Genomic DNA, 14,956 nt, shown 5'->3' with positions numbered 1-14,956 from the left:
TGAGTGGCTCTCTATACACCTCTGTTGTCACTTATATTGTCATATTCAAGTAATTAACCTCATGCTAAAGCAAATGCCAGGCTTTCTAAATGGTTTCAGAATGAGACGTGTTTGTGGGTGAAGGGTGACAGGCCTTCTGGGAAAGTTGAGACTGACAGTAGGCTCATCACATTAGGGAGTGCAGCCGGACTTTGACTATAGCTGTTTAAACCTCAGTCTCCTCTCAGTCTAGTTGACAGCTGAAGAATAACGTGATAATGAGAATTATATATCTACATTCTTAAATCTTAACTTCCAGGGACTAAGTGACAAGTTTACGACCCACGGCATGGATAAACACACGGCATGGATTTATTGAATTATGACTCTTTTATGGGGCGATGGCCCTGATATCTGATTTTCTTCAAAAAGACTCAGACTCAATATGAGACTAGAATGAAAAGTACATTAAAATGTACGTTACTTAATATGCTATGTTTGAAATATATTTTTTTATCATTGGAAGATTGTTTGACATATACATTTTTGTAACTAGAATGAATCCTTGTCCAAGCATTCCATTGTGAGATAAAATCCAAATCTATGATTCAGTGAAAACAACTCCGATGTTAATGAGTCTGATGTTTTGTATGTATTGTGTTTTGTCCTTTCTGTGGACATCAGGAAGATCCAGTTAATAAACAATAAACAATGTTAGTTAATAGATTGTAATGTTAGTTTAATAAATTCAAGTTAGATGTCAGAATAATTAAGAAATTAATTAATATAATAAGCTGAAGGATATCCCTTACAATTTGAATGGATAGGAAATTGCTTTACAATCTTCCATAGCTTTTTAAACTCTTGACTGCTGAACAGTGCGTTCATCCTTTGAAACAAAATGTTATGAATAAATGTCAAATAACTAATTTGATTGGTTAACATTTGTCAAGGATATCAGTCACTGTACTTGGTCACATGTTGTCCGTTGTCATTCAGTGGTTCATTGTTGCGTTCATTCATCATTAATTTGATTTATACTTTTGTTTATTTTCCTGTTTTGTAGTTTAGTTATGTAGTTTGTAGTTCAATAGAACTTGATCCTGTGATTTGTGAGTGTATAAAATAATGAGTCACTGTACACCATGCCAAGAACTCCTTAGCAACCCTGAGATTATGAGACTCAATTGATACATTTTGAAATTTTTCCATATTTTTGCGAAATTGGGTGGCATCTTAAATTGAATTAATTATAAAATGTGTCATTTAAGATTAGGGGTGGGAATCCCCAAATACCCCGGGATCCGACATCACAATACTTAAGTCACAATACGATCTTATTCCGATTGTTTGATTTTTGTGTTATGCTGAGAATTGTGATAACATATATTGCAATTCATTACCTATTCCAACTGCAAATGATCTGTTCATCTCTCTTCAGTCATTTTTATTGCAGCAAATTGGTTTTGTCAGTCAAGCAGAGAGACTAATCAACACTTTCATACAAACTTGTTATTAATGTTGCATCATGCACCTGATAAACTGAACAGTTTGTATTGCAAAGTCTACACAGTCCAATCCCGCTCACTTTACCCATGACCGTACCAGAACATACTCAGCACCCTCCTGTAGACTGAAAAAGAAATTGTTACCAAAATGTTCAAATTGTATTTACAATCAGAGATTGTGATATGAAATTTTGATCCTTTTGTCAGATTTATTGTCAGAGGAAATAACAGGATTTCACCGTTGTCATGATTATGAACCAGATATTTCTAATAGCTTATTAACAAAATTATTTATTATCATCATCAACTATATCCTTTTACTTTGTTAAAGTTATAGCGGTAATTTACATACAAACGCACAATTAAAATGGTTATTGATAAAACAATCTTCCGTACCTTAACATCTGTTACCTGTTGCTGCTGTTGGGTCGGGGCATCATAGATATTGTAGCTTTTTCAATCCTTATGGTTATTAAGCCTGACAGCCCTAATATTAATAGTTAATACATTAAAATACCAACTTGGCATTTGTGTATTGATACAATATTGCCACGCAAACTTTAGTGATTCTATGCTTTATAGATTCCCCCACCCCTATTTAAGATAAACTAATTGTGTTTGATAGCTGAAATTAAATGTAATCACTCTACCTCAATACAGTACCAATGTACGGGGTTATGATGCACATTTTTAAGTTATTCATTAGTATTACTTTATATGAATATATTAATAAATGTGTGAAAAGCATAACGCTACATATAGCTGTGCCAGCATAGGAGAAATGTCTGCTTCAAGCTGTTTTGGGAATGAAGCAGGAATACAGTCAGCACAAAATAAAAGAAAAAGGATGGTATTCAAAACTCAGGTTACCATCATATTGTGCTTACATGTTCTGTGATTACCTTTACAGCCACAGGCAATTTTCTGAAATAAGAGTGACAAAGCTGTGGGTGCCTTCAAAAGGAAAGTGGTAAAAGATTGGTGCCTGCCAGCCTCAGGGAAGAAGAAACAGAAATCATTACTGAAAGATGAGCAAACAACGTTAGCAGGGGGATGACTGAGCCCAAATGATGCAACTTCATGCTACTTTGCTGTTAACATTAAGGTGCTCACAATGACCGATACAGTAAAAGGAGCAGGAGTGAGGCAATGCTACTGTGATTTGCCATTAGCTATTACTTTGGCACAAAAAATATGAAACCAAATTTAAGCAAAGATACAGTATGCACCCTATGCTATGGAACAATGGTGAGTCTTTGGCTGGCGTAGATGGCAACATTCATATCTGGTACTCAACTTCAATTCTCTAGTTCATCCAACAGCACCTACTGAGATGGAAACACTAGAAGGATCGGTCAGGTTCAAGACCACCTGGTGTCATGTGGTGTGGTGCAGGGGTAGAGCAAAGACTCAAGCGCAGACACTAGAGACGAGGTGGAAGGCAAGGTTATTTTACTTAAACAAACATACACGGGAACTCAAAAACAACTCCAACGGGGAGCGAGCAAAAAACAGAGAAAAAGGAAAAGTCACAAAAAGGCAAAGTCACAAACCATGGGACGTGGAGGGAACAAAGCTGCAACACAGAGCGCACACAGGGAAGCAACAAAAACGATCCGACAACCCGAACAGGGAAGCAGGGGAGTTCATATGAGAAGAGTTGGCAGAGGGAAAACCCAGGGGCAGGTGATTGGGCACAGGTGTAGTGAATGAGGGCAATCAGGAAACACTCTTAGACACAGAGACACAGGAGGGAGCCGGGAGGAGACCAGGGGCGGAGCTACACAGACAGAGACACAGACACAGGAACAACAGGGGCCAAAGCCGAATCCTGACACCTGGTTGCTCAGGTCACCCTCCTGAACCCCTCTTCCAACCCCCAATCCCACCTGACATCATTAGATGCAATTCTATTTAACAGCAAATTCGATAAAATTGTTTAAAGCTGAGGATATATAAGCCCATTTCAGGCCTGTCTCATCCACTGTGTGGGAGACAGTCCCAGGTGGTTCAATAGGAAAGCTCAGGGAAGTCTGTAACAGAGGTGGGTGGTTAACCAGCCATACATTCGTCTTCACCATTAAAGTCTTTCTCTTGTAAAAGTGAAAAACACTTCTGATAAAGCTTGAATTTCACCTTTGTGTCGCTTGTCTAAGGAGGTTTTCTTGTGTGGTGTCTGTGGTGCCAAGCTGTATGGGTTTGTTACTGCACTTGGTGAGAACCACACTTTGGGAGAACTGTTGTCATTTTGATAATGACTTGATGATTAGGTCCACGGATCCTTTGTATTTACACTGACATTAATAAATCTTCTCATTTTCTCCACTCTGCCCATACTATGATCAGATCTCGAGTTAGCAAAGGCTGGTAGAAATGTCACCAGACATGGTGCGTCCCAGGTCTGTGCTCTTCCTTTGCAGAGGAAAGGTTTGACCAGTGGTTTTTACATTAAAAAGATCCCGCGGCACACCAACAACCAAACAAGTTACAAAATGACACATTTTAGCATAAAACAGCATGGACCGATGAAGTGAAATTGGACATTTTACCACGGCACACCTGACGATCTCTCACGCCACACTGGTGTGTGGTTAAAAATCACTGGGTTATACCTTAACATTAAAAAAAAAAAGAGTCGGTAGCTACGGCTTCTAGCTTTTAGTAGGCAGCTCAAACTAGCAGGAAGAAGCTGAGTTAGATGAACTTTTAACCTGAGTTATTCTTCAAGGATAGGTTCACAGTTTTCCATCATAAAACAAAAATCAGATGGCCATATAAACTGGTTTTGCTTGCTGTTATCATACCTTTAGGGCATATTGGCCATTGAAGGATCCCTTTCTAAAGCACTTCCAATGTGAGTGATGGGGGACAAAGTCCCTTGTGATATGAGGCTTCAGCACACTGAGTCAAATCAAGTGGTTATATTTCAAAGTAATCTTTTTAGTACAAAGCGCCCTCTTTGTGTTTTCTGTGTTGGAGTTGGAAATGCCGGGCTCAGTGGGTTGAGCATGTCGTCCTTTTACCACAAGGTCGTCGGTTCGATCTCCGGCTTCCACATGTCCAGTGTGCAAGACACTGAACTCTAAGTTGCACCCTGGGTGCTTTACAGAAGCCCGCTGCACCTAAAATGCTTAGCATGGGTTAAATGCAGAGGTTCTTCTATGTATATGTCAATAATTAGGCAGCCCTTAATAAAACTTAAAGTAAATACATTTTAAGATTTAAAGGGTGCCTTGGTGCGTCAGAATCAAACATTGAAGTGCACTGACCAGGTGGTGGTATTTGACGTGTTGGGAGTGAGAACGGTGTTGGAGGGATAGCATCAAAAGAGAGGGGCTTTCATACTAATGTTGGGAACCAAAAGGAGAGTGTTTGAGTTATCAGCATAGGAGAAAACTAGATTATTGACATCAATAGAATTATTAATGTCAGTAAGATCATTAACGATTATTAATAATAACGGGGCACCACCCTGAGAACAGGGACCAATAACCAAACTATAAACTAAGTCTCATAATTAGTGTTCACTCACAATGTCAACAGTCAAAGTACTATTACACATTCAGAGTGAAAGTGAAGGTGTTGAGTACGAGCCACATATCAGCTGTTATCACAATACACATGCACAAATTAATCACAGACAGCTGCTCTTTAAAGTATAACAGAGTTTATTAAGTTATGATGATAATGATCTAATCAACTAATATCTATGGTAACAACAAAACTATATATTCATGAGCACGCTATCTACAATCAACAAACTATGGTAAGGGGGAAGTGTGTGTGTGTGTGTGTGTGTGTGTGTGTGTGTGTGTGTGTGTGTGTGTGTGTGTGTGTGTGTAGGGGGGAGGGGCGAGAGAACAGCTCAGACAACGTATGACGTGATCTGAAACGTGGCGACGTCTCTCGCGAGACCACAAGATGGTACGAGACTGTAAGATGGCGGCAGACAGAGATCTCGTTATATACACGTGTCTGCAGCCGTTAGCGCAACCCCGGAGCTACTTTAGCTTCAAGCTATATGTGTGTGTGGGTTAGCAAAAGAAGAGAGAATGCAAACCAAACAAAATAAGATCCTCCCCGTCGCGGTGGTGTACAGAAGATTGTTCTCTCATCTACAGAAACACAGCTGACCACTCTTTGATTGGCTCAGCCACGGTTCTGACCTCTGAACTGATGAGAAACAACTTCTGGCCTCACCAGCGGTGAACCATCTCAACAGTAGTTCAGTAGTTCAGTAGTATGAAATACACAGTAACTTCTACACAACATTAACGATCTTGATCGTTAATCTCTGCGATTATTGAGCATACAACACGTTATAGAAATGACACAGTAACTTAAGCAACACAAACAAGATGATAAACAGAATAACCTAACTCTGCCCAGACACCGTAAGTAGCCTTACTAGGAGGTGATTTTGTGGTCTGATCGGTCGGTCCTCCGTGCGTTGAGCAATAAATTCTCTCCTTAGCAGAGAATTTCTTCGGCTCGTAACCGGCATGAATCGACTTGAAGAAGTCCGTTTCTTCACTTCTACAGGAATATTGTTCACTTCCTCGTCCAGGATGAGAACAAAAACAATACAAACAAACAGTCCGGTAGATACGTCCAGCGAACCTAAAACTGTTCAACCTAGGATTCTCTTTTTAACCACAGCAACGTTGCATTCGTGCTTCCTTTACGACCGAGGTCGAGGGATACGCAAAGAGGTGGGGGTGAAAGACAGTTTTAAGGAATCAGGGGCTGAGCCACAAGGGTCCTAGGGTGTCTGTGGCCCTCGGCCAATTAGATCGCAGTGTTGCATTTGGGTGAAGAGTTCACACCTTGATGTGAACTTCTTTCTGGGGGGTTTGAATGCTTATCAAACTCAAATCAGGCTGAACCCTGCCTGCAGAATAGGCAGGCCCAGACCCCTTTGCTTCAAAGCACATGTGAGGCACATACGCAGAACACTAAAAAGACTTTACTGTAAAAGACGACTTTGAAAAATACTTAATTTGTCTTACTCAGTCTGCTGAATCCTCAAGTGCTTCAGATAAAAAGGATCTCTCACTTAACATTGGAAGTACATTAGGAAGGATGTGTTCAATGTCATTTTTTCCTGTTATGGGCACCGGCCAATTGTTTTAAGATGAGTTTGAAAAATTGTGAACCGATCCTATAAGAAGATGGTCCACATTGCATTTATTACTGGCTGAGATTTGAACACAATGTGACCATCTCCAGAAGTGCTGATGTGATCTGAATGCGTTTGGCATTTAAACTTCTCTTCATCCAGATATCTGATACAGATCACATGTCAAACTCAGTGAATGTGGTCGATGTCATCTTTAGCTAACTAACATCAATGCCGTTAAGTTTAGTAGTCAGTGTGGTCTCTGCAAGTCTCACTGTAACTTCTATCATTTGTAAGCTAAAAGAAAAAAACAGATTTGTTGTCATCTAGAATTCACTGTGTTTATGAACCCAGTAGAACATGTCCACTTCTATCAAGGATGACAATAAATATGACAATAAGCGATGGACAACAACCTACTAAGGGGTAGGTAGCATCATCCTCCTGTGAATCAGCACTGATGGCACATCAAACATTGGACTTGGAGCTTATGTGGAGGTCTCATAAGCCATAGGTCAACAGTTACTTTTGTTTTTGGTCCAAGATTTATTCAGTTTTCAATTCTACTCGACTCATGTCATACATTATTTGTCTGTCCTATGTTGGTACCCATTCCTCTTCCTCTCACTCCAGTCAGCGTTCTTATGTACAGTATATTTGATCACATTTGTGTCTGGTTGTCTCCCTATCTCATTATTCCTCTCCCTCCCCTTGTCTCTATTCTCTCTCATCTCATCTGCTCTTTCATTCGTTCCTACTTTTCCTCACCTGTTTGTGGCTGGTCCATTTTTGCTTTGCCTTTTCTCTCTTTTCCTCCAGCGTCTCCTTGTCATCCCGTCCCCAGCCACCCATCCTCTCTCTCTCTCTCTCTCTCTCTCTCTCTCTCTCTCTCTTTGTTATCCCTCTCATTTCTCTTCTCTAGCTTACTCTTCCTTCCAGCCTGAATGCTCTGGAGTAGTTGCCATGATTCATTTGAATTTGCTCACGACCGGAGGCCCGTTCAAAACCTCAGAGGAGATCTCGACTGCACTCAAACATGGCTCTGATGAGACTGCTTTCTCTGTGTTTCCAGTATACGTGGAAAAACACAGTCAAAGGGTAGATTTTGTTGGTATATTTCTATACAAGAAAACCCTGTGTCCTTGCCTACAGACCCCCAGAGTGTCAGAAAAGACACTCCAGCTCAATCTATCTGAAAACCATTTGTCAAAAAGAGCTCATCAAAATCAGGTCCTGTCTCTGTGTAAAGAGAGGTCCCAAGCCATACATGGGTTTTCTGCTGTTACAGACCTGCTTACAGCTCAAGCAAAGAACACTACTCGTCCTGTTGTTGGCTGGATGAACCAACAAAAAGTCTCCATGTAACTTACTTCCATCACCTGAGGAAATGAACACCCAGTGGATTAACTTCATTTGAAGGTGTTTTAGGAAAACTCCTTCTCAACGAGGGTCAGTATCATCTTCAAAACTGATGCTTTTGATGGATCTGGAATGGTTGTCTGGGACCCAACTTCAAACTTGGAGCTGTAAGTTTTGCCATTTCTATGTTATTTTATTTACTGTGTATTTAGCAGACTGTTTGCCTGTCAACGTTAGCATGCTGTGCTGCTAATGCGGCTAGCTTCAATTGTAGGTCTCACCTGACATGCGATGTTAGACAACTAGACCCCCGAGTCGAATGTTACGATTATGTCACACCGCGTCACGACACCACAGCACTAGGGCGGTACAGGCAGTAACATCGCAGAATCACTGCAAACTGAACCTGCAGGAGTGGGACATAAGTGGAAGGACCTAGTCACTTTGTTTCATAGGATGTTTATGGCATCTACATGTATGTTAAGGGTGGTCAGTGACACAGTAAGAAAAGAATACAGTGTGTATTTTATTTTCACATGAAGTTGTGCCAAGTGCATTTTAGTCAGAAAGTGTTCAGTGAGACAATTAGAATACAATATGCACTTTATTTTCATATAAGTGCATTTCAGTTCAGTGTGCTCTCTGCTGAGTAAACATCTGGAGAGAGAGAGAGAGAGAGCCATGGGTGAGCTGAGAGGAGACAGCTGGTGATCAGAGCAGAGGAGAAGTTGTTAGTCGTCTGTAAACGTCTTCCCGGTGCTTCTCGACCACGGAGAGCCGATGTGAAGACTCTCAACGTGAATACTTCTTTTAGTTTCACCTTGTCTCAGGCTAAACAACACATACAAGTGTAACAACACGGAGTGTAGCGACCAGCTGGACAGAGGGTGAAGTTTCTAGGATCGTTTTCATTCACAGACACACTGTAATATCAGTGACACACTGTAATATTAGTGACAAACTGTAATATTAGTGACACTGTAATATCAGTGACACACTGTAATATCAGTGACACACTGTAATATTAGTGACACTAATATCAGTGACACACTGTAATATTAGTGACACACTGTAATATCAGTGACACACTGTAATATTAGTGACACTAATATCAGTGACACACTGTAATATTAGTGACACACTGTAATATCAGTGACACACTGTAATATTAGTGACACATTGTAATATCAGTGACACACTAATATCAGTGACACACAGTAATATTAGTGACACACTGTAATATTAGTGACACACTGTAATATCAGTGACACACTGTAATATCAGTGACACACTGTAATATTAGTGACACACTGTAATATTAGTGACACTGTAATATCAGTGACACACTGTAATATCAGTGACACACTGTAATATCAGTGACACTGTAATATCAGTGACACACTGTAATATTAGTGACACACTGTAATATCAGTGACACTGTAATATCAGTGACACACTGTAATATCAGTGACACACTGTACTGTCAGTGACACTGTAATATCAGTGACACACTGTAATATCAGTGACACACTGTAATATTAGTGACACACTGTAATATCAGTGACACTGTAATATCAGTGACACACTGTAATATCAGTGACACACTGTACTATCAGTGACACACTGTAGCACCGATGGAGCAGTTCCAGTGTAACATACATGTTGGAATACTGTCACGGTCTCACTTTGTCTCACTATTTGCACTTTATATTGAGTTCAGCTTTTGGTCTAGACAACAACAGTTAAACTCCTTGTTTAATGTTTTGTGTAATTATTTCTTCCTTCCTTCACACGTCATAAAACTTATTTATAATTGTTTTACACTGTTGCCATAACTACGCATGTACGATTAGGATGTTGTTGTAAACTATAACTTCCCTCCTGCACCTTGATGTTATTACATGACCGTATAGTGTTACACTGAATCGGCCATGTTTTACAGGTGGTCTCAGTGACCTGAAGCTCCTGTCTGATCCGGTGTTCCTGAACCCAGCAGACTCCTCATCAGAGGAGAAGATGCCCCAGGTTGACCTGAGAGCTCCTTCAGCATCTGACAAAACTTCAGTCTACAAGAAACCCTTCACTGATGGAGCACATGCTCTCTACAGTCTACATACAAGTTATGTATATTTCAATGTCAGTCTATGAATAAAGGGCATTACTTTCATGGAGGATTTTTGTCATTTTTATATTTACAATGAATGATCTAGTGGTATTTGTAACACCCCGTTAGTTGAGTGTGAGGTTTGCATTTTTGGGTTTCAGTCAAATGTTTCAATAAATATTAGATGGATTACCATGACATTTGGTACATGCATTAATGTTTCACTTGAATGAATTGTAATATCTTTATTAAATCTGAATAAACAAATATATTACATAACACCTCTGCACTTGAACATGAGCTGCACCATTAAAAGTGATTTATTCCTTACTGAAACTCGTATTATAAATGACATGGTTATCTGTGAATTCATAAATCAATCACAATTTTGTTCATTGCAAACATACATTTTTGCATTATAATTCATAGTCTAAAGTATCATTTGTTTGTGACATAGCAGTATAATGTATACTATATATACATATAAATGTCACCTATACTATAGGTGACATTTTTGGCTGCACAATAGTGAGACTGGATTCTGTATTCCTTTCAAAGTTAGAGTTCTTTGGCTTTGTCGGTGCAGCACACTGAATACACCGTCAAACTGACATTCTTATTCGGAATTTTCTCCAACACACGTTGGCAACGTTGCAAAGTTAAGGTGCCGACCTCAGGGGAATGTTGAGGTAGAACAGCAATACGTTGTAGTTTTAGACATGTAGTTTTAGACATGCTCTGTGTGAGAGCAAAACGTGGACCTTTAAATTATAAAGCCGATCTGGCTCGTTAATATTTCTTTCATCGAGAACCTTTTTCAAGAATCGTCTTTTTATTTCTGTGTTCTCATAAAGGTTTTCTTTTTATTTAATTCATCAGAATCAAGATGGATTATGTTATAGCAACACATTGTGTTTGTGTGGTTTCTCTCACATTGCCGCTGTCTGTGTTTCTGTGCTTGGTTGGTCATGAGAGGGAGAGGCAAAGGGAGTGGGTTAGGTAGAGCTGCCCTTTCCTCCTGATCTGATCTCCACACTAGCTCTAGCTGTGTGTGTGTGTGTGTGTGTGTGTGTGTGTGTGTGTGTGTGTGTGTGTGTCCACTATTAGCCTTGAAGTAAGACAGAAGGGGCTCAGGGAGTTGGGCCAGTCTACCTTTCAGCTCTCTCCAGCAGTTACAGCCAGAAAGTGATGAGAGACGTAATCAATAAAAGGAGAGAAGGACAATGAAGGGGCCATTTGTAATTCAGAACGTTTTGCTTATAATTTCAGGAATCTTATGTCTGTCATTAAATCATCTTTATTATGTCAAGGCGTGTTTGAACTGACTAGTGAAATCCAGCCTTCTCTGCTAATGCTATGCTGAGTGAATGTTACACGATCACACATGCATGATGCAGTGCGATTTCTCGAGAGTTTATTAAAAACAAGGTTGAGCGGTTCATCCCATGAACCATGGCAGCCTAATGAGCTTCATTGAATAAAGCTGCTGGGCCTGATAGAATCCCTGGTCCTTAGAACATGTGCCAACCAGCTGATTGGAAATATCTCAGGATATCACAATATCACAGGAATGTTCCCACCTGCTTCTGAACAGCCACCATCGTCCCCTGTACCTAAAACGTCTGCTGTGTCCAGTCAGGACTACCGTCCTGTGGCACTCACTCTTCTGATGAAGTGCTCCAGCATATTCAAAGCAACATCCAGCCAGCCTGGACCAGTTTGCATACAGAGCCAACAGATCCACAGAGGACTGCTCTCCACTCAGCCCTCACACAACTGGAAAATAACAACTCCTACACCAGAATGTTGATTTCCGCTCACCATTCAACACAATCTCCCCCATGAAACTGGTGTTAACTTAGCACTCTGGGCTTGAGAACCTCACTCTGCAACTGGTTATTTGACTTCCTCACAAGGCAGCCACAGCCACAACAGCAGAGCCCCCAAATACCATTGTTTGCATAACTATTGTTGGTCTCCTATTTTGCCCATAGGATCTGAAATCAGCGCACAATGCACCCTTTAGTAAGAGGCACTGGGTGAAGTAAAACTACGCTGTGAACCCATCTGTGGCTGCATAGACGCTCAGAGCAACTGCTGAGCCAAACAAACACTGCACTGATTTGTGTTCAATTTAGCGTAAGATATCACCCAGGATTTGCATAATGCATTTTTGTTTGTTGGTTTGCTTCAAGAATTTGACTACTTAATAACCTTAGCTTTTGTAAATAAACTCTGAACTCTGAAAAAGGTGCTATTTATTTGTCATTGCTAATGTTAGCTTACTTGACTATAAAGGCTCTGCAAAATAGGAGACTGGACAACAATAGTTATGTGGCCTGTTCATTTATGTTTATGAGCAGAATATTAATGCATTCAAACAATTCTGCACGCTGCCTGCGCACAGTAACATCCCAGTGGCCACCTCTAGACATCCCCTTGCCATCCTTAAGCCACCCGAGTGAAACATTCCTAGAACCAGTTGTCACCTGTGAAAGTTCAGAAAAGTTCAACTGATTCTGTGCTGCCTCCACATCCCTGTAAACAGCTGTTAAGCACAACTTCCACAAGAACTGACTGTGCTGCTCACTAACTTCCACTTGTCTTGCAGTGACATAGAGCAGTTCAATTCAATTCAACACATTGTATCACTATCCTTTACAGCGCTTACCAACCATGATCATAGCAACAGTAAGCATGCTAACGATTAGCATCAGCTAAGATAAATGGTTATGAACGGCGAGTTAAAAACAGTTACGTTTGCCTTCATGTTGACTAACCAGGACCAAGCCCAGCAGTTCTGTACCTCTACTATGACATCATGGTGGAATTAGCAAGCTAGCTATTTAACTAGTCAGCTGCTAAATAAGAACAATGATGAACTTCCTGCTTCAGCCACATACTCTTGTCACAGCATAGGAAATCACGTTTCTATTGCCAGATAATCATCAGTAACACGGATTCACCAGCTTTTGTAATGTCCTGATGGCTTTATTTCAAGTCCACAGAAAAGAGAGACAGGTAGTGTGCTGTGCTGTCAAATGGTACACTGCTGTCACCCCTCCCAGCCCTGGCCATGGGCAACTCTGTGCTTTGGTTCAGGCCCCAAGGAAGAGTGCCGGGGCTTTATTAATAAAGCACATTTGACATAGTGGCCAAATAGTGGAATTACAATTTCTGCGTCTGTTACATGATGCCATTAGGCCAAAAAAGACTTTTTCCTATAGACTTACATTGGGAACGAGACGTCTGTAAATAGCCCTTATCATCAGGTCCTAAAAGTTCTAAAACACACTACATGCTACATGTCTTCAGTGGATTTGAACGCACCAGCTCTGTCTCCTATCTGTTCCTGTTCCAGAGGAATCTAGGAGACGAGAAAATAGAAAAACAGAGGCAAGACAGACTGTAGCACCTCCAAGAGACAGCATCTTACCTTGATGTCACATCTCTTGGTGCTATCACTGTGTGTGTTATTTGTGTATTGTGAAGGGGGCGTGTGTCTGTAGCTGTTGTTGTTTAGTGTGAGTATGTTTCTGGCTCTATGTGAGAGAGAGAGAGAGAGAGAGAGAGAGACAGAGAGAGAGAGAGAGAGAGAGAGAGAGAGAGAGAGAGAGAGAGAGTATGTAAGTGGTTATTTCTGTGCCTGTGTGTTTTGGGTATACAATATTACAGCTCAGGGTTGTTATTTGGGAGTGCTGCAGAGTGAGTAAGTAGGACACCAAGTTAGTGATCAGAGGAGCCTCCTCCTTGCTCTTTCGCCCCCTCTTTTTCTCTCTCACACACACACACACACACACACACCGCTATTATCCACATATTTTTCTCTTGTTTTTGTCATGCAGTTTCCCTATTCTGTCTATCTCTTCTTCCTAATATCTCTGTCAGTTCCTCTCTCTCTCTCTCCCTCTCTTTCTCTCTTTCTCACTCATTCACACACCCTTGCTAAGCTCGCCACAGGAGAGATGGAAAGAGGAAGAAATGGAGAGAAGTAGCTATATTATGTAGGAGGAGGAGGAAACAACATTCCTCCCACGGAGTAGAGGAGATATGAACACATTTAGATGGGACTAAAGGAGGGACAGTGGGACAATGAAGTAAAATTGGTGAGAGAGAGAGTGAGACAGAGAGAGAGAGAGTGAGACACAACGGAGAATAGGATAAGAGAGAAGCAGCACCAGTAGAGAGGAGGAGAGTTGAAGCATGAAGTTATGACACTCAATCTCAATACTCTCATGATATCATTACACATTCACATTCGCCACGCCTGATGACCACCCACTACATTTCTTGCAATTACTCACCGCGGTAACAACATTAACGCTAATGCGGGCGGTGATTATGGCATCCCTGCTATTTGTTCTGATTCAGCCGGGCCGCCCTGGGCTGCTGTAATGGATGAGCACATGCTCCCGAGAAAAGTGTTCCAATGAATTCATTGTCCTCTAATGTAGCAGAGATGAGATGAGGGGCTCACCAGGTACAACGTGTTTACCACTGGATGTAGAACGAGTTATTAGGGAACATTTTCAGAAAGCTGTAATCTACAGCTCTGTACTGTAAATGAGCAGGTTGGTTACCTTTATTCATTTCTTCTTTCTTTTTCTTTTTCAAGGTTAAAAGGTTCATTTAAGGTTATTGTTCTATACAAACAAATACAGTTTAGTGTAGTCCCATTTTAAGAAAAAGACACAAATAAATGATGATGATTTTTATGATGTGGTTGAGGGTGGAGGGTGAATTCAGGAGTCTCACAGCCAGAGGATGGAAGCTGCTCTGTAGTCTGCTGGTACGGCAGATGAATCTTCTGTATCTCCTCCCAGACGGCAGCAAGGTGAACAGGCTGTGGCTGTGCTGGGTATTGTCTTTTAATATTCTGTCAGAGCT

General features: G+C 40.8%; 1 protein-coding gene across 2 annotated transcripts in view; it reads left to right on the top strand.

Moving 5' to 3' along the window:
- The window catches only part of LOC137882456 (carbonic anhydrase-related protein 10-like), a 111,007-nt gene that overhangs the window by 5,231 nt on the left and 90,820 nt on the right, over window positions 1-14,956 (top strand). The gene's annotated exons all lie outside the window — the stretch shown is intronic.

Source organism: Cebidichthys violaceus, unplaced genomic scaffold (genome assembly GCF_023349555.1).
Source record: "Cebidichthys violaceus isolate CVI_PGR_0920_01 unplaced genomic scaffold, fCebVio1.0.p SCAF_32, whole genome shotgun sequence".
In the NCBI taxonomy this organism is placed as follows: Eukaryota; Metazoa; Chordata; class Actinopteri; order Perciformes; family Stichaeidae; genus Cebidichthys; species Cebidichthys violaceus.
This window is presented reverse-complemented; position numbering and strand designations above follow the sequence as displayed.